Raw genomic sequence first — 20,203 nt, 5'->3', positions numbered from 1 at the left:
TCATAAATCTAATCAGTTCTTTGTGTGCTATTTTCTCCACAAAAAGGAAAGACAAGACGTATCTGATCCTACAAGAAAATCTTCCTTGGAGGTGCTGATTAAATGCAATTCTGGTATATTAACAAAAACAAGAATTTTCCATTTATGTGGCAAAGTTGCTGATCAAAGACATTTCTCTTTGAATTCTTTGCCCTGTGCTCTTTCTCCTTGTAATTCCAAAAGCATCTATTTCTCCAGATGCCTTTTCTATTTACAGTGTCTCGCTTAGTTCATTCATTCATTCATTCATTGTTTATCAATTGCTCAAGGCTCCGTTCCCAGTTGTGGTGAATTTTTCACACTTCAGTGCAGTGTGTATCTTAGGGAGTCTCACTGGAGTTACACATTAGTTTAGCAATTTTGCTCTGTGTACTTTGCCTCATGAGCAATGCTGTCTTCTTACTATGAGTTTGTCCTGATTTTCCTTCTGCAGAGAATTTGAAAGGAGAGCTATACTGATTAATATTAAAGGGGAAACTCCTGTGGAATGCGGTTTATTTTAATGTGTTTGTAATGTGTGTGCATTTTAAGGATACTTGGGCTGTGTACACACTTACCCATCACAAAGCTACAATTCCCAGAAGCCCTTAACAAACTACAGTGCCCAGAATTCTTTGAGGAAAAGAATGTACAGTTGTACCTCGGGTTACATACGCTTCCTCCTGGGCCGTGTTCAGAAAGTGGTGGTGGGGGATGAGTGTTCAGACCCCTGGGCTCTCACTTGTGGGGTGCCTCAGGTTTCTGTCCTCTCCCCCATGCTTTTCAACATTTACATGCAGCCGCTGGGAGAGATCATCAGGAGGTTTGGGCTGGGTGTTCATCAGTATGCAGATGATACCCAGCTCTACCTCTCTTTTAAATCAGAACCAGTGAAGGCGGTGAAGGTCCTGTGTGAGTGTCTGGAGGCGGTTGGAGGATGGATGGCAGCTAACAGATTGAGGTTGAATCCTGATAAGACAGAAGTACTGTTTTGGGGGGACAGGAGGCGGGCAGGTGTGGAGGATTCCCTGGTCCTGAATGGGGTAACTGTGCCCCTGAAGGACCAGGTGCGCAGCCTGGGAGTCATTTTGGACTCACAGCAGTCCATGGAGGCACAGGTCAAATCTGTGTCCAGGGCAGCTGTTTACCAGCTCCACCTGGTACGCAAGCTGAGACCCTACCTGACTGCGGACTGTCTCGCCAGAGTGGTGCATTCTCTGGTTATCTCCCGCTTGGACTACTGCAATGCGCTCTACGTGGGGCTACCTTTGAAGGTGACTCAGAAACTACAACTAATCCAGAATGCGGCAGCTAGACTGGTGACTGGGGGCGGCCGCCGAGACCATATAACACCAGTCTTGAAAGACCTACATTGGCTCCCAGTACGTTTCCGAGCACAATTCAAAGTGTTGGTGCTGACCTTTAAAGCCCTAAACGGCCTCGGTCCAGTATACCTGAAGGAGCGTCTCCACCCTCATCGTTCTGCCCGGACGCTGAGGTCCAGCGCCGAGGGCCTTCTGGCGGTTCCCTCACTGCGAGAAGCAAAGCTACAGGGAACCAGGCAGAGGGCCTTCTCGGTAGTGGCTCCCGCCCTGTGGAACGCCCTCCCACAAGATGTCAAAGCGATAAACAACTACCTGACATTCAGAAGACATCTTAAGGCAGCCCTGTTCAGGGAAGTTTTTAACGTGTGATATTTTAGTGTATTTTTGGTTTATATGGAAGCCGCCCAGAGTGGCTGGGGAGGCCCAGCCAGATGGGCGGGGTATAAATAACAAATTATTATTATTATTATTATTATTATTCAGGTTACATACGCTTCAGGTTACACTCTGCTAACCCAGAAACAGTGATTCAGGTTAAGAACTTTGCTTCAGGATAAGAACAGAAATCAGGCTCCGGCAGCGCGGTGGCAGCAGGAGGCCCCATTAGCTAAAGTGGTGCTTCAGGTTAAGAACAGTTTCAGGTTAAGAACAGACCTCCGGAACGAATTAAGTACTTAACCCGAGGTACCACTGTACTTAAAATGTGCTTTAAAGGTATAATGTATACAGAGCCACTGGTGGTGCATATGCTAGCAGGGGCCCCAGACTCGATTCAACTCTTCTCTTCTCTTCTAATGAAAACTAAGCCAACCAGCCATTTCTGAAGAAAGTTAGAAAACAAAATGTAGAGGCAGGTGTAAGGCTGCAGCAGCAGGCAGACAGCACCATTGCTGAAGACATTTAATTGCTTAATTACAGAGGAAGGAATGTTGATCACATCCACCTAAGACTTGTGAGGAAGCCCTCCCAGAGCAGCAGGAGAAACTGGATGGAGAAAGCTATCAGGGTAGGTTTAAGCACTTTTGGTGTGTCCCAGTTATTTCATTCACCCCCCAAGTGTACTGCCTGTGACACAACTGAAGTGAAGAAAGCAAGTTGTTCTTTAAAAGATCATTCAAGCCATGTGGCTTTATAGCTTCAGGAAATGGTTTCCCCATTCAATGTCACATGCCATGGATTATTAATACAGATAACCAATTTACTAAGTGGGTCCTATTTGATAAGACTCCCAGCCTTCAGTGTACTTTATAATGAAAGGCGAGGAGTGGGATAAAACGTAGCACATTTTCATGACCGACTGCAATCATGTGAATCTATAGTAAGCCCTTACTGCTTGGTATGTTAGTTGTCTGAACTGGCCCAGCATCAGTACCAAAACTGGGGGGAAAGGAGCAGAGGGGCTCTGGATTGTAACGGGAGGAAAGTGGATCAATTCAGGATAAAATAAAAATAATGACAAAGAATTGGGAAAGGAGGTGAACTGCAAAAGTCAATTCTGATGGGATTTTACAGAAAGGAGGAGTCAACTGCATACCAGGAAGCTCAAACTGAAGGTGCTTTTCCAGCATTATAAAGAAGTTTGAGGTAGTGTCCTTCCTCAGTTACTTTGCTGTTTGTGAACTTAATGTCATCTCTAGGCACCTCTCCTGCAAGAGTGATTTCTACTTTGATGCATCCCACACCTTTCTATTTCAGAGCAGTGTTCTTCCTTCAGGGCACTGGGTCTGTGTGATGCCTAACACATTACAAAAATAGATAGGTACTGGCACTGTTTCCCTCATTCACCCATACCCACTTCCTTTTTATTCTTTCTCGCCATAAGTGTGCATGCACTTCAGGGTTGACAGAGAAAGGTGAGCACACAAGTGCAGCACAGAGAGCAACAGTGGCGGAAAAGGCTAATATACAAAAGACTAAAACCAATCAGCAAAAAGGCCCTCATGCATTTATCGAGAGCATATAAAATTGCCAGCAGCAATCAGTCAGCTCACAAAAGCATTTTTATACAGAGACAAGGGATACAATCACCCTAGGGCAGTTAAAGCACTGCAAAAGGTTTATAGCGCTTTAACACCAGTAAGCATTCACACTTACTGGGGGTTTTTTTAAGCACTCAAAAGCCATTTAAAGCACTTACCCTGAGCTACCTCCTGGCATGGTGTAACTCAAAGTGCTTTAATACAAAATTTCTATACATGCTTTCATGCCACTCTTCTCAGCAATAGAGGGAAAGCCTCATCTGAATCCTGTGTTTACCTCTGGGTACCATGCATCAAGAAAAATGCTGTTAAAATGAAAAGGATTCAGGAGGATAAAGGGTCTAGGAAAGGTTTACAAGGGGAGGACTGGTGGGGTTGAATGCATTTAGCCTTTAAAAAAGCACACGAGAAGACTGTTTTCATATATTTAAAAGGATGTTGGGAAGAAAATGGGCAATTATTTGCTTTATGTACTGAGGCTGGGATTAAATTATTGGAAAATGAATGTAGATAGGCACTGTGTGTTATAAAAATTCTATATCAGCTCTCAATGATTTTTTTTAAATGTTTTGGAAGACTTGGGTATCTCCATTTTTGGTGGGTTTCCAGACAGCCATCTGCATTATATGTGTTATCTTTAAAACAGGGATGACTAACTCCTGGTCTTGGAGCATGATCTGGTTCCACAAGCACATTTTACTGGCCAACCATTCCACCTTAAGGAGCAGACATAGGATTGTTACGTGTCACATGTCTGTTTACATTCCAGCACTGTATGCTGGGAACTTCTGTTTGTGTATAGCTTTTGCTTTTCTCTGTCTCTCTGAGAAGAAAGGGAGGCGACATGTTTTCTTTGTCCTGATTTATGCTTAATAAATCTTTAGCTGTTAGTATGTTTCCACAAGCCTCACGCCTGTTCTGTTTGTGCAGTACATTCTGCTAATATAGCATGCTCAGGCTTTTGAAGCCTGAGTCGCTGATTTACGTCGCACCAGAGATTGGGGGATCGTTACGTCTGGAAGGGCATGATCCAGCTGGGGGCTAGCCAGCTGGCATCTCGACCCCCGAGGGATGCTGACAAAAAGGTTATGGGCCCAGAACCGAGGTGTTTTCCTGGCTGAAGCAAAGAGCAGGAAAATGGATCCTTTACAGGATGCATTGGGAAGCACCCAGTGTCCTAAGCTGCATGGGGGAAATTATCAGACCTGGGCTGTCTACTGTGAAGCTTTGTTGAGGAGGGCTGCAGTGTGGCACACGGTTCAAGATGCTGCCTCTGCTCCGTTGACAGCACAATGGTCTGCTGCTGATTCTAAGGCCATGGGCGTAATCCTCCTGTCTGTATCTCCAGAGGAACTGATAACGCTGTCTGGCATCTCCACCCCCGAAGGATGCCAACAAACCCCACTCAGTTTTGAAAGGTTGGCAAAAAGAGAATAATAATTATGTGGACCCACTTTCAGGGTGAGCAGCAAAATGTAAACTCCTCACCAAGTCCAGCACTCAGATCAGAAGTGCCTCATTAGGTGGGGCAAAGCTGTTGGTGATAGAACCCTGGCAGGTGAGATATTGTTGCTTGCTTGGACAGAAGCAGCAGGGAGGTTGGTGTGGTGCAAACACTGGCAAGAGTGTTGGAATTGCTCCATTGCTGTATTTACCCCATGCCAACCTCCCTACCAGCTCACCCAGTCTTGCTTTTCTACCTAGTAAGCAACAGTGACTTACCTGTCAGAAAGCTAGCACAGCGGCTCTATCTCACCCAGGGAATCACTTGTGATGCAACTTGCTCACACCCCCAGCTTATCAGATCAAACATCCATGGAACCCTGGGGAGGGTAGTAACCTCCCTGCCTCATGATTTGCATTGACTGGCTGAGGAGGTGGGGTGTGTGCCCTGTGTGTGAGAGAGAAAGAGAGTGTGTTGGCTGGCCACACTTACTGGTGGCATGCAATACCTGGAGGGCTAAGCAAGGGTGAGGGCAGTGCTTGGGTCAAGAAAGGTTAGTCACCTCTGTTTTAAGGTATAAAGTTTTGGGTCTTTTGAAAAATGAAAAATAAAAATTGTATAACAAGTCCGCTCATCTTTTGGGGTGGGCAGCATTGCAGCTAGGCATCTGGGCCCTCATAGTGTCCCGGCTTGGGGGCAGGAGATTGATGCCCCCCTCCACACCAATCATGGCTACACGGCCAGGGGCTTCCTTCTCTCACTTTCACGGTGGTTAGGCATTGGGTTAGCCTTTGTTTAAGGGAGGGGAGGTTATAACCTCCACCTGCCCCTCCTCAATAAGGGTATCCTGTTAAAGAGATCCAGGTGTATGGATTCTGTCTGATGCCACAACCCCAATAGGGACCTCTCGGGGTGCCCCTATTTGATGTAAGTCATAGGGCTCCCCCTTCTGATGGTTTACCCTTAGTTTGACTCCATGCAGATGGGTGGAAGTCAAGATATAGTCTGGTTTCACCCAATGCCTAAGCCAAACCACTCACATCTGTAACTAATAAAGTTGGGGCATATTTTAGCTCGCAATTTTAAATAATCGTGTTGGTGTGTTTATTAATCAATGGGGAAGTACAGGGCACGGGCCTTGGAATGCAAAGCACAACAAGAACAAAGAGAAAGAGAAAAGCAAATCCCCACTACAGCTCGTTCACAAAGCAAAATGAGAAGGTATTGGGTCTGGTTCACATGCAATCTTTTTAGCTCAGGCAAAGATGCCAAAGTAATGAATAGTCACGAAGACACAAAATGTAGCTGGAAATATATGCAGCTGGGACCCCAATCCTTCACCAGTTGCTGCATGTATGTCTTTTAAAGAGAAAGCCAGAATTCACACCCATGGATCCATTAGGATGTTTTGAATATCTGGGTCATCAGTTGAAGAAGTGAGCCTTAGATATGAAGCAGGCTGATGCCAGGTGAGTCTTATCCAATCCAGTGTTACCTACTGTGGCTGGGAGTGGACTCTCCAAGCTCTCAATTAAAAGCTCTTTCCCCTTACTTCACTCCTTAACCTTTTAGCTAGAAGTGCCAGGAATGGGACCTGAGACCTTCTGCCTATAAAGCACATGTTCTACCACCAAGTTATGGTCCCTCCCAAAGCTATGGTGCAGCAGCAAGAGACATGTGCATAGCCAGTCAAAGTGCACCATGTCTACTTTATTTTAGTACCAGGGTTAGAAAATACTGGAAGTAAAAAAGAAGCAGCAGCAATAATAATAAATTTAAAAACTTAACAATTTGCTGCCCTTCCATGGTACCCAAAATCAGCTGCCTCATTCTCCCTAATGGCAGGGCCAGCCCTTCCTGTACTTCATTATTGTATACAACTAATTTTTTTTTAAAGTGAATTGCTTCTCTTTAGAAGCACTGTGTCATATGAGCATATGAAACTGCCTTAGGCTGAGTTTAGCACATTGCTCTGAATAGCCCAGTGTTAGCTACTCTGACTAGGTGACAGCTGTCCAGAATCAGCGGTCTTTCACAGACTTGCAGTTTCAGATCTTTAAAAGCGGTGATATCCAAGACTGAACTTGGGATCTTCTACATGCAAAGCATGTCCTCTGAACATGGGGAGAAAGAGATAATAAATATAGTGCCCCCAGTGGGGTTAGATTCAATCATCTGATCAGGATTATTTCTTCCTCAGCCAGCATTAACTTTATAGGAAGCATCAAAATTGTGATAACTCCAGTAGGTCAGAGATCATTTATACGAAGAAAGCCAATGCACTGTGCATGTTGTCTTTAATGTGAAGTTTCCAAATTCAATATAGTAATTTAGAGGAGATATTGTATGAATAAGCAAGCACACGTATATGTACTATAATAACATCAACTCAACTTAACCTTTTTACTAACTAATGGGATAGACCTGCTATTCAGAGTCTCCTCATCTTAAAGATACAGTGACATATATCTGCACACTATGGAGAATCCTGTTTTGACTTCCCATAAGCAGAAAACAATTTCATAGCCAATATGAGTTTTCCTTGACTTGTGGTGCCAAATGGGCCTAGGTTAGAAGACAAATTTTGAAAGCACTCTAAGAGGAGGGTACTAAGCAGTGATGGAAGGAAACATGGTAAGAGCTCAGGATATCTTTTGTTTTATTTATTGAAAATACCTTACAACCATTTTTCTTTTTAAAATCGCAAAGCAGCATACAATAAAACCAATACAGTATCTATGCAAGAATAATAGTTAAATAATAGTTTAAAACTTCAATGCGAAATATAAAGATGAAGAACATGGATATACAGAATTGTAGCAAAGATCTGAGCATATTAGGTCCTGAATCAACAGTTACTATAACGGCAGTAGACATTACAATATAAAGCCAATCTCTTATAGCATCCGTATACCAAGCAACATCTAATGTAGGCAATACAAGAGTTAATCAAGTTTTGTTTAATTGCTTCCATGTTTGAAAGGGGGGAAGCTGTTCTATCAATCACCCCTTGTGAATTTAAACAGGGTTTTTATTGCTTTCATGACTCAGCATCATAAAAATGACTTATGTTTTTATTTACCCAGACTTATTTTGGTTCAGGCATCTCCTAGCCCTATACATAACTCTAGCTGATGCTCTGACAGTCTGAAGCCGCACTGTGTCATTCCTATGTTGCCTTTTTTCCTTTTTTTGCTTTTCCTGCCGTCTGCTTGGGATTGGTTTTGAAAATGTATCCTCCCCCCCCCTTTTTTTTTCCTTAGTGCTTTCAAAAGACATATTTATAGAAATGGAAGTGCAGGGAGGGATTTTGGTTTTTTTTCTGAAGGCTCTCTGCGATATTTTATGTCCTTGTGCTGGGGTACTGCTTGAGTAAGTGTAGCCATCATTTTACAGGGCTCTGCTGCATGTCATTCCAGCTGGACTTTAATGAAGTATTACAGTAAGATTGCTATCATTTCCTGTAATGCGGAGAGAAAGTTACGGCAGGTAAAATGGCAGAGAGACATGATGACAGATTTTCCACACTTGAATGTCTGGAGCCTTCCATTCGAGCTCCGAAAGCCAATTTACATGCAGTTTCATACCCCGGCTGTCTGATGGATTCTGCTATGTGCACCAAACAGGCGGGTTGTTTTTAAGAAGTCCGCCAGCCTTCTAGGAAAATGGGACACCTCATAGACCAGAAAGGGACTATCTGCATGGTATTACAGTCTTTACTGTCTTTATTGCCCCATCCCCAAATAACCTCAAGGTTCAGAGAATCTGAAATTGTTTAACCTTACCCTCGATAAAAACTCTTGTCAATTGCTCTGAACGATATAACTAGGTCAACCCATAAAGCAGAGCTTTTGGGAGGACGGAGCTGCGGGTTCTCTATAAGTCAATTTTCCAGATAATTTCTTGCAAACTGTTTATGTGGTTGCTGTCCCTCCCCCCCCCCCCAATATCTAAACCCTCACACTTGTTCCAAGTGGTGTGAGCCGAGTGCTTTTCAGCCATGCCCAGTTTTGGAAGCTTTCGTTCCCAGGAGGCAATACAGTGGTATCTCGGGTTACATACGCTTCAGGTTACATATGCTTCAGGTAACAGACTCCGCTAACCCAGAAATAGTGCTTCAGGTTAAGAACTTTGCTTCAGGATGAGAACAGAAATCGTGCTCCGGCGGCGTGGCAGCAGCAGGAGGCCCCATTAGCTAAAGTGGTGCTTCAGGTTAAGTACAGTTTCAGGTTAAGAACGGACCTCCGGAACGAATTAAGTACTTAACCCGAGGTACCACTGTATAAGAAGACAAATGAATTAGCATGCTGGGGCAGCATAAGGCTCTTGCCAAGACTCTCGCTAAGGGCCTGTCCACATTTGAGCTAGATCTCATGTGGAATCCATGTTTTCTCCATTCAGATTTGACCTCATCGGGCCACAGACATGCATACTTGCAGTTGAAGACCAAATTCACTTGTTCTTGTTCATAACAGTAGGTGTTCCCTTTTGGCTTTCAATTTGTTGATTCGTATGTGTTAATTTTTGCACAAATGAAGCGTGTGCACTGGAATCAGCTGAGCAGTGCACACGCCTTTTTAAAAAAACATTAAAGCGTCTGCCCAGGAATTACACAACTGCACCTAACCAGGAATTCCCAATTTAATGCAAACACCACACCTAAGCAAAAGGCACTTTCCACTCCCCAACAGAAAGATGGTTGTGGAAGAAATCAATACAGTAATATACAATGAAATCAATAGTGGTGGAAAGAAGCAAGGAGAAATCTTGGGGGGGGGTGTCTGTTTTGCACAAATCTGTTTTTTAAAAACCCAAGCAGCTGTGGAGGTTGCTGGAAATAAGCACCACTGCTGCCAGAACAGAACTGACATTAGGGTGATCTATGGTGTGCAGAACAGGTAGTAGCAAAAATGGATGCCTGATCCACCCCCAGGAAAAAAATGAGGCAATGCTGCTACTGTTTTGAGTGGAGCAGTTTGGAGTCACATTTTCCAAAACTTATTGGATTATCCCTTCAGTGAGGAAACCCAAATTTACAGGGGAATGCCGGCAGGATAGGAGCTGTTTGAGGGTGATGTCATGTGGGCAAACTTAAATAGGAATGCAAACAGTTTCAGATACACATTAGGCTCAGTTGTGGACAAACTCTAAGAAAGCTCGTAATTAACAAGCCCATATTTCTGCATCAAGATGAGTGGAGATCGCCCATTGCCTTCTTTTTCTCTATACTTGTGTCTCTGTGTGTGCTTTTTAATTTTTTTGATTTTTTCGGGAGTTTTCTGCAGCTTCAACGTTTCCAAAACTGCTATTTTATCAAGTGCTTGTTTGTTGTCTGTTATTACATCTGCAGTCCTTTTAAAAAAATGCTTTCTCTAATGCCTGAGAGATACCTCAGGTTTTGAGGGGCTGATTTTAAGACACCATGGGAGGTAAAGCCAGGTCTGTAATTTCCTTCTCATGGAGGCAGTTAAGGAAGAGCTTCCTGGCATTTGTCTTCTCTCTTTTTCTTTAGTGAAGTGCTTGGCAGAAGCAGAGAATGAGGTGGTCCTTATGTTTATCCATTCCGAGATTATGATGGCATTTTTGGCAACATGGTATTTTGATACCCCTATGTCAGGGAACTGCCATCTGAGACGCAGGAGGTGAAAGGGCTCACGGAGGGTGAGAGAGACCATTCAGCTGAGGAGGGAACCAGCAGGGGGAGAAGTGGAGTTCCAAGGGAAAGTGAGTCGGAGGGAGGGCTCAGAGACACTTCAAGCGAGAACAGTGGGGAGGTTTCAGGACCTCCTATAGGGACACCCACTCCTCGCCGGAAACTGTCACGCCGAGAGTCCAGAAGACGCGTTTCCGTTAAGGAGCTTTTATGCTGGAAGAAGTTCCGTAAACGCCCACTGTCCGATTCAACGAGCGACTGATGGAGCCATGCTTAAGGAGCTCCGTCACAGACAGAGGTTTGTGGACTTAGCCAAACTCTGAGGGACTAGGATTTTACGCACAAGCAGCTCACCATCCCATCACAGCAATCGGACAGTCCCTGAAAGCAGCTTGTGCAGAGAGGCATCATGAGCAACCCAGCCGGAGCCGGGGGAGCAGGAGGAGCTGGAGAGGGTCCAAGCCTGGAAGAAAGGTACAGGGTGTTGGAAGTCCAGCTAGCACTGCAAACGGCGAGGCTAGAGGAAAGGAAGGCGCAGGATGCAGAAAAGGCAAAAGGCGCTACACTAGCAAGAAAGATACCAGGATTGGTGCAGAAGTTTGGGGGGGACCCCAGGAACTACCAAGCCTTTAGGACAGAGATGCAGTATGCTCTCGAACTGCAGTTTAACGACTTTCCCGACGAGGCATCGCGAGTGGCGTTTGTGATTGGCCATCTCGAAGGGGGGGCGAGAGACTGGGTTAGACCCCTGGTGGCAGGGAATAGTGAAATGCTGAAGGACACGAGGAAGTTTTTTCGCGCCATGGATTTGATGTTTTCCAGCGAGATTGAACAGGGACTGGTGCGCAGACAATTGATGGCTTGCAAACAGGGTAGCCGATCGGTTCGTGAGTACTGGACTGAGTTTACAATGTTGATACATAAATTGGGGTGGGACCTATCGGCGGAACCCATTCAAATGCTCTTTGAAGAGGGGCTTTCTTCGGCGGTGAAAGACGAACTTTCCCGGGCACCCAGGGCGGAGTCTATGGACCAGCTGACCAAATCAGCGCTGACCATTGGAGCACGCCAGGAGGCAAGAGCCTTGGAGAAGCGGGAGGGGAAAGGAGAGCGTTGGAGGGATTTCCGCATTCCAGAGATTCCAGAGCCAAGTTTCCCGCCAGGAGAGCCGATGGAAGTTGGAACAGCGCGCGCGCGCGCAGTTTCAAATCCCAGTGAAGGGAGGAAGAAGGAGGGAAAGAGCGCCAAGAAATGTTATCTCTGCCAGCAGCCAGGTCACTTTGCCAGAGTCTGCCCGCAAAGAAAGGAATGGCAAGGGATGGCGGGAGCTGTTGGGGGGAAGGAGGAGGGAGTCCAGGAGCCAGTAAAAGCCAACGCCTGGCTGCCACCGTCAGGGCACTGCAGCCAGGCCAAGGAGCAGTAAAAGTGCCCACTCCGGAACCTCCAAGACCAGCCCTAGTAATAGAGGTGTTGCTAGAGCTGGCAAACGGATACCCACTAAAGACAAAGGCGCTGTTGGACTCAGGCAGCTCCTGTAATTTTATGAGTAAGGAGTTTGCAGCTGAACACCAGATACAGATACTCCCTTTAAGCAACCCCCTGCAGGTGACCACTATCGATGGGAGGGAGCTGTTGGGAGGAGAAGTTAGCCTACAGACCGTCCCAATGGTTATGAGGGTGGCCAGGCACACCGAAAGGATAGCGTTCAATGTGGCCACCCTGGGAGGGGCTCCCGTCATTTTGGGAATGAGCTGGCTAGCGTTGCATGACCCGCTAGTGGGCTGGCATCAGAGAGTGGTCTCCTTTGGGTCAGCACATTGCCTGGAACACTGCAGAGAAGGAAAGGTGCCAGAAGGGGCAAAAGCCTTTCTAGCAGGGACGGAAGTGGCGGACAAAGGGAAGGTGCCCAAACAATACGCTGACCTGAGCAAGGTCTTCAGCGAAAGGGAAGCAGATAAACTACCACCGCATAGAGACTTTGACTGCCAAATTAACCTGGTCCCTGGGGCCCAGCTCCCCGTGGGCAAGCTGTACGCCATGTCAGACAGGGAAATGCAGGAGTTAAGGGAGTTTATTGATTAAAACCTGAAGAGGGGCTTCATCAGAGAGTCCAGAGCGGTGGGGGGGAGCCCAGTGTTTTTTGTGGACAAAAAAAACACGGATAAACCCAGGCTTGTAGTGGACTACCGGCGGCTAAATGCCGTGTCAGAACCAGTGACTTTCCCCATGCCCAGGATTGATGACATTTTGACCAGGGTGAGGAAGGGAAAGATATTCACGAAACTGGACCTGAGAGGGGCATACAACCTGATACGAATAAGGAAAGGGGATGAATGGAAAACCACCATGTTCACCCCTTTGGGGGCTTTTGAATATTTAGTTATGCCATTCGGATTGCAATCAGGCTCCGCCTGTTTTCAATCGCTCATGAACCATGTCCTGGGACCTTTGCTCTACAAGAATTGCGTGGCCTTCCTCGATGACGTGCTGATATATTCAGAGAATGAGGAGCAGCATGTAAAGGATGTCAGGGAAGTGCTGAGCCAGCTGCAAGCAAACCAGCTGTGGGTGAAATTGGAGAAGTGTCAGTTTCACACCAAGGAGGTGGAATTCCTGGGGTACCGCTTATCAGACAAGGGATTAGCCATGGATCCAGGCAAGGTCCAGGCGGTGCTGGAATGGAAGACACCGAAAACGAAAAAGGATGTGCAAAGGTTCTTAGGGTTTGGGAACTTTTACCGTAAATTCATCAAGAACTTTGCCCACTTAACGGCTCCCATCACGGACTGTCTAAGCAGCAAGAAGAAATTCGTTTGGACGGCGGAGGCGGAGCAAGCATTTGAGGAATTGAAAAGGGCATTCGCTTCGGAAGAACAGCTCCTGCATGTGGATTTACAAAAACCCATGAGAGTGGAAACTGATGCCTCAGACCGGGCGGTGGGGGCGGTGCTGCTTCAGCCAGGGAGCAATAAGTCGGAATGGAGACCGTGTGCCTTCTTTTCGCGTAAGCTGAACAAATCCGAGAGGAACTACACCGTATATGACCGAGAACTACTCGCCATTCACGAAGCGTTCCGGAGATGGAGACATTTACTAATTGGCGCACAGCATAAGGTGCAAGTGTGTACGGACCACAAGAATTTGGAGTATTGGAGAACGGCACGAGTGCTCAACCAACGACAAGTGAGGTGGGCCCAGGAGTTCTCCAAATTCCATTTTGAAATCTGCTATGTGCCAGGTCCAGAAAACATCAGAGCGGACGCTCTCTCACGCAAACCTGAATATTTGGAGGGGGAGGGAGCGCCTGAAGAGAGACATATTATCCCAGAGGACCACTGGGTGTGTGGGGCGGCCTGGGTGGGGCAAAGAGAACTGGTAGAGGGAACGGTAAATGATGAATACGCCCAGGATAAGCTCAGAGGTTTAAGGAGAGAGGGAGAAGACCCCGGAGGTTTTGAAGAAAGAAACGGGGCATTGTATTACAAAGGGGCACTATATATACCCGAAGGGGAATTGAGGGGGAGAGTACTCAAACAGCTGCACGACAACCCCACAGCGGGGCATTTTGGGCAACACAAGACCATGTGGTTGGTGACCAGGGAGTTTTGGTGGCCCAAGGTGAGGGAGGATGTACGGGAGTATGTGAGAAGGTGTGACCAATGCCAGAGAGCCAAAGGAGAAAGGCGGGCGCCAGCGGGGTTATTAGAACCGTTACCCACACCAGAACGACCGTGGGAGGCGGTATCGATAGATTTTATGACTGATCTGCCTAAATCCCAGGGGAAAACCGCCATACTAGTCGTAGTAGACCTGTTAACTAAGATGGGTCACTTTGTAGCTTGCTCACATGCAGTCACGGCGGAAGAGACAGCGAAATTGTTTGTAGAACATATTTTTAGGCTGCATGGCGCCCCCTTGAGGGTGGTCTCCGACAGAGGGAAACAGTTCACGTCCAGATTCTGGAGGAAACTTATGAGCTTGTTGCACGTAGAGGTCAACTTTTCGACTGCCAGGCACCCTGAGACCAATGGGCAGGCGGAGAGGGCAAACGGTATCCTCCAACAATACCTGAGGTGTTGTGTCAATGACAGAGAGAACGATTGGGTCGAAAGGTTGGCGCTAGCGGAATTTGCTTACAATAATGCAGAGAATGTGTCCACCGGGAGGAGCCCCTTTTTGGCTAATTATGGGTGCCACCCCAGGGCGTTTCCAGGGGGAGGAGGGGAGAGATGGAGTGTCCCGGCCGCTGAACATTTTGTAGAAGAAATGGAAGCGATCCATCGTCAACTCCAACTCAACTTAGAAAGGGCCAAAGAAGAATATAAGAGGCAGGCAGACAAGAGCAGAAGGGAAGGTGAAACCATTAGGGTGGGGAGTCAGGTCTGGCTATCAACCCAAGGGTTGCCGTTCAAGGGGGGTTGCAAGAAATTGAGACCCAAAAGATTGGGACCATTTGAGGTCATCCAACAGGTCAACCCAGTGGCTTTCAGACTCCGGTTACCGAACCACATGAAACTGCACCCAGTATTCCACAGGTCATTACTGTCACCATATAGGGGGGAAGGTGAAGGGGTATCCACACGGGGGCCAGCCATAGAAGAAAGGGAAAGCAGCAACCATGTGGCGGAAATCATCGACTCCAGGTGGAAGGGTAATCAGGTGGAGTATTTGGTCGCGTGGGAAGGGGAACCGGAGTCGGAAAACACCTGGGTGACGGCAGAGGAGGTCCGTGACGAGATCTTGATCGAAACGTTCCACCAAAGGTTCCCCAGGAAACCTCAGCCAGTAGCAAGGTTCCGGAGGGAGTACTTTGGCACCACCGACGATGAGGAGGAACTGGAAGGATTCAGGGAATCGGAGCTGGAAGAAGGAACAGACTCCGATGAGGAGGAGTACTTGGAAACTGGAAACAGCAACAGGTGGAGGGAAGTGTTCGAAACTTCGGAAGATGAGGGAGGTTCCTTCAGGGGTTTTGCTCCCTCGCCTCCCGCAGAGGAGGGGAGGGAAGGGGGTGAAGGGGGCCCTGGAGGGGAGGTGGATGTCAGGGAACTGCCATCTGAGACGCAGGAGGTGAAAGGGCTCACGGAGGGTGAGAGAGACCATTCAGCTGAGGAGGGAACCAGCAGGGGGAGAAGTGGAGTTCCAAGGGAAAGTGAGTCGGAGGGAGGGCTCAGAGACACTTCAAGCGAGAACAGTGGGGAGGTTTCAGGACCTCCTATAGGGACACCCACTCCTCGCCGGAAACTGTCACGCCGAGAGTCCAGAAGACGCGTTTCCGTTAAGGAGCTTTTATGCTGGAAGAAGTTCCGTAAACGCCCACTGTCCGATTCAACGAGCGACTGATGGAGCCATGCTTAAGGAGCTCCGTCACAGACAGAGGTTTGTGGACTTAGCCAAACTCTGAGGGACTAGGATTTTACGCACAAGCAGCTCACCATCCCATCACACCCTAGCTTGTTCCAATCAACCTCCGGCTTGTTTTCTATCTGAGAAATGATGACTTCATTCTTTTAGCTGGGTCATTACTTACTATTCCTGTCTTGCCCTTAAAACAAAAGAGCTAAATTCTCACAAGATTTAGCATTTAAAGTGAACTGCATCCACCCACAAGGCTCAGCCTTAATAGTAATGGCTACTGACATTTCTACAGATAATTATCACAATTTGCTCATTTATTATCTGTATTATCTGCTGCCTTTTCACTGCAAAATAATGACCCCTGTGGTTTACAACAAACACAATGCACAACAACTGTCAGAGGTTCAGGAGCAGAAGAGCAGGGGAGAGAGCAAATAGAGAGCGGAGGAGAGGAATCGGAGGGGAGCGTAGGGGAATATGACAGTGGACCGAGAGATTCCATGAGCTTCTCCAGCGAATCTGAAGATTCCCAGGAGGGGGCGCCTATGGTAAGGGCGAGGCGAATCCCAGAGGGGACGATCCATAAACAAGGAACCAGAGGGGAGTCCCAAGGGAGTAGCGGAGCAGTAGGGCCAGTTCCCCCACCAGAGCACAGTGGGGGGGAAGAGTCACGTGAGTCAGGGCCAGCTTCTCCTCCATCGGGGAGTGGGGAGACGGAGGGAAGGCCAGGTCCAGCTAGCCTCCCCGAAAGGGGGAGCAGTGACACAAGTGTAACGGTCAGAAGGAAAGTGGGAGGCTGCGCGCGCGCGCCAAGTTCAAATGTGGAGGAGCGCGGGACAGCAGAAAACCCGGATTGGGAGCCAGGTCCTAAAGCCCGAAAGAGGGGGGGGAGGAGTCAGGAGAATCAGCGTCAGAAGAATCTCGGAGGGCTGAGACTCCGACTAGCAGAAAGACCCAGAGAAAGAAGGAACAGAGGAAGAGGTGGAGTAAGGCTAGAATCTTAAGCTGGTGTCAGGGGGGAGGAGACTCAGATGGGAGTTCTACGGTCTGACGGATAGATGTAGCGTTGCGCGCTGCGCGTCTAGAAATGAGACTGAACTTCAATAAAGACTTCTAAACTTGAGCAAGGAGCAGCGTTGGTCTTGTGTGAGCTGGGACCTTGGGCAGCGCTGACAGTAACTCCCATCTCAGTAAACTCTGCGAGCTCACGGAGATAGGCAAAGATGACGACTGAGGAAAAAGTCAAGCAATTGCAGGAAGCGGTGTCAACGCTCTACGCAGAATTGGCTGCGTCTAAGAAAAAAGAAGAAGACACAGCTGCGCTCTGCCAGGATCTGCAAGCCAGGTGGGACAAATGGGGAAAGGAGGGGCAGCTGGGAGCCAAGCCGGAGGGAGTTAGCCTCGGGAAAAGGGGGGCAAGCCTTGTGACCCATTTTGACGGGAACCTGCAGCAGTACCCTAACTTCAGAGCAGAAGTAGTCTTCGCGCTCAATTTGCTTCGGAAAGATTTTAGAGATGAGGAGGAGAAAGTGGGTTTCATAATCACTCATCTGCATGGGGAAGCTAAGTCGTGGCTGCGAACCTTGCTACGCGAAAATGACCCCGCTCTCAAAGATTCAAGCGCTTTTATTGAAGCCATGGACGCTTGCTTTAAATCAATGGTGGATGTGGATGTCGCTAGAAGGGAAATGCACGGATTGCGACAAGGAAGAGCGACGGTGCGCCAGTATCATTCCCGCTTTTTCGGGTTAGTAAATGTGCTGGGCTGGCAGAAGGACTCAGCTGCCGTCAGGGATCTGTTCTGGGAGGGGCTGAATGGAGCCGTGAAAGATGAGCTGGCCAGGGGAGAGAGACCCCAAAATACAGCAGAAGTAGTCCAGAGGGCGCTCGCAATTGGGGTGCGCCTGGAAGAACGCCCGTGGAGCAGGGAGGAGGGGCGAAGAGCAAACACGTCAGTTAGAACGACTCCCTTCCTACCCAGAGAGACAGAGCGCGCTCAGTCCACGCCTCCTCTCATGAGTGGAGAGGAGCCAATGGAAATCGGAGGTGCAAGGGCTCAGACAGCAAGCAGAGCCCAAACACCAGGAGCAGTCAAGGCGAAGGCTCCTAGAGGGAGCAGGAAGTGTTACATCTGCGACAGTGCACAGCACATGGCGAAAGAGTGTCCCCAGAGGCTCCAGAAGCACACTGCAGCCTCAGCAACTGTTAAAGGAGCAATTCAGCAGGGAGTAGAGCAGCAGGGAAAAGGCGACGCCTGGTTGGAGATGGAGGCTCTGGGGCTCAACCAGGCGAGTCAGTGAAGCAGTCCCCAGAGATTTTGCAGCCCACAGACCCCCTCCCACCCAAACCAGTGGTGCAACTCACTGCATCGCTCCAGCTGCCCGATGGGCTCACCCTGGAGGTCCCTATTACCATTGACTCTGGTAGCAACGCAGACTTTGTAGGGTTGGACTTCGTCAAGCAGCATCGCATAGCACTCCTGCCAGCCACGATGCCCCTAAATGTTGTCACGGTAGATGGCAGGAAGATACTGGGAGGAGAGGTGGTACAGCAGACACCGCCTCTGGTGATGCAAATTGGAAACCACCGCGAAGTCATCAGTTTCAACGTCACCCACCTGTCGGACACGCCCATAGTGTTGGGCATGAGTTGGCTGGATAGGCACAGCCCGGCATTAGCGTGGTACCAGCGGCAATTGACCTTCTGCTCTTCCTACTGCGCAGCGCACTGCATCCAGACCTGCCAGGAAGAAGAGGGGCAAGAGGATGCACCGCAGCTACACCTAGGCATGGTGCAAGCGGTGCCCAACAAGTACAAGGACTTTTTGGAAGTCTTCTGCGAGAAGGAAGCAGACAAGCTGCCTCCCCACAGACCCTACAACTGCAAGATTGACCTCCTGCCAGGGGCGACGCTGCCGACTGGGAGACTGTACTCCATGTCTGAAGACGAAATGCAAGAACTCAGGGAGTTCATAGATCGCAATTTGAAGCGGGGATTCATCCGGGAATCCAAAGCAGTGGGGGGCAGTCCCGTGTTTTTCGTGAAGAAGAGAGACACGCCCGAACGGAGGCTCATAGTGGATTATAGAATCATCAATTCCAGGACAAAGCCCACAGCATTCCCCATGCCCAAAATTGACGACCTGCTCGCGACGGTGAGGAAGGGACGGATCTTCACCAAGTTGGATCTACGAGGGGCCTACAACCTTATACGCATGCGGGAGGGCGACGAGTGGAAGACAGCCATGTTTACGCCTTTAGGAACCTATGAATACAGAGTCATGCCGTTTGGTCTCCAAAATGGCTCCCATTGTTTCCAAGCTTTCATGCACCACGTGCTAGCGGGACTCCTCTACAAGAAGTGTGTCTGCTTTTTAGATGATATCCTGATCTTTTCGGACTCGCAGGAGGCACACGAGGAGGACGTCAAGGAGGTCCTGCAGAGACTACGGGAGCACAGACTTTATGCCAAACTGGAGAAGTGCCAGTTCGACACGACAGAGGTGGATTTCCTGGGCTACAAGCTGTCCGACAAGGGACTTGCCATGGACAGCGCCAAGGTCCGCTCAGTGTTGGACTGGAAGAGCCCGCGCAACCGGAAGGAGGTCCAGAAGTTCGTCGGTTTCGCCAACTTTTATCGCAAGTTCATCAAGGGGTTCGCGAAGGAGACGGCGGCCATCACGGACACCCTCAGCTCCAAGAAGAAGAAGTTCACCTGGACGGACCAGGCGGAGCAGTCCTTTCGGAGGCTCAAGCGTCTCTTCGCGTCCGAAGAACAGCTGCTACACGTAAACCCCAGCAAACCGATGAGGGTTGAAACGGACGCCTCGGACAGAGCGGTGGGGGCGGTCCTGTTGCAGCAAGATCCGCAAGGGGACTGGAGACCGTGCGCATTCTACTCCAGGAAGCTCAGCACGTCGGAGCAGAACTACACCATCTGGGACAGGGAGTTGCTGGCCATTCATGCAGCCTTCAAGGCGTGGCGGCACTTCCTCGTCGGAGCCAGACACACAGTGCAGGTCCACACGGACCACAAGAACCTGGAGTACTGGCGCACGGCGAAGTTCCTGAACCAGAGACACATCCGCTGGGCGGAGTTCTTTGCAGATTTCGATTTCCGGATAGAATACATCCCGGGAGACAACAACGTCATGGCGGATGCGCTATCCAGGAAGCCGCAGTATCTCGAGGAAGCGGCACCGGCAGCGGCCAAACACATTTTCGCACCAGAGGTGTGGGCGTGCGCTTCAGCCGCAGTGGACCTGGACGCAGTCCGTCGCGCGCTACAGGCGGATTCGTTTGCGCAATCCAAGATGGAGGAGGTGCGAAACGGCACAGCGAGGGACGACGAGTTCCAGATACGCGACGGACTACTCCTCCGCAAAGGGGCTCTCTACGTACCGGGAGAAGACCTTCGCGCGAGAGTC

Source organism: Podarcis raffonei, chromosome 3 (assembly GCF_027172205.1).
Source record: "Podarcis raffonei isolate rPodRaf1 chromosome 3, rPodRaf1.pri, whole genome shotgun sequence".
NCBI classification, from domain to species: domain Eukaryota; kingdom Metazoa; phylum Chordata; class Lepidosauria; order Squamata; family Lacertidae; genus Podarcis; species Podarcis raffonei.
Note: the sequence above shows the minus strand (reverse complement) of the source record.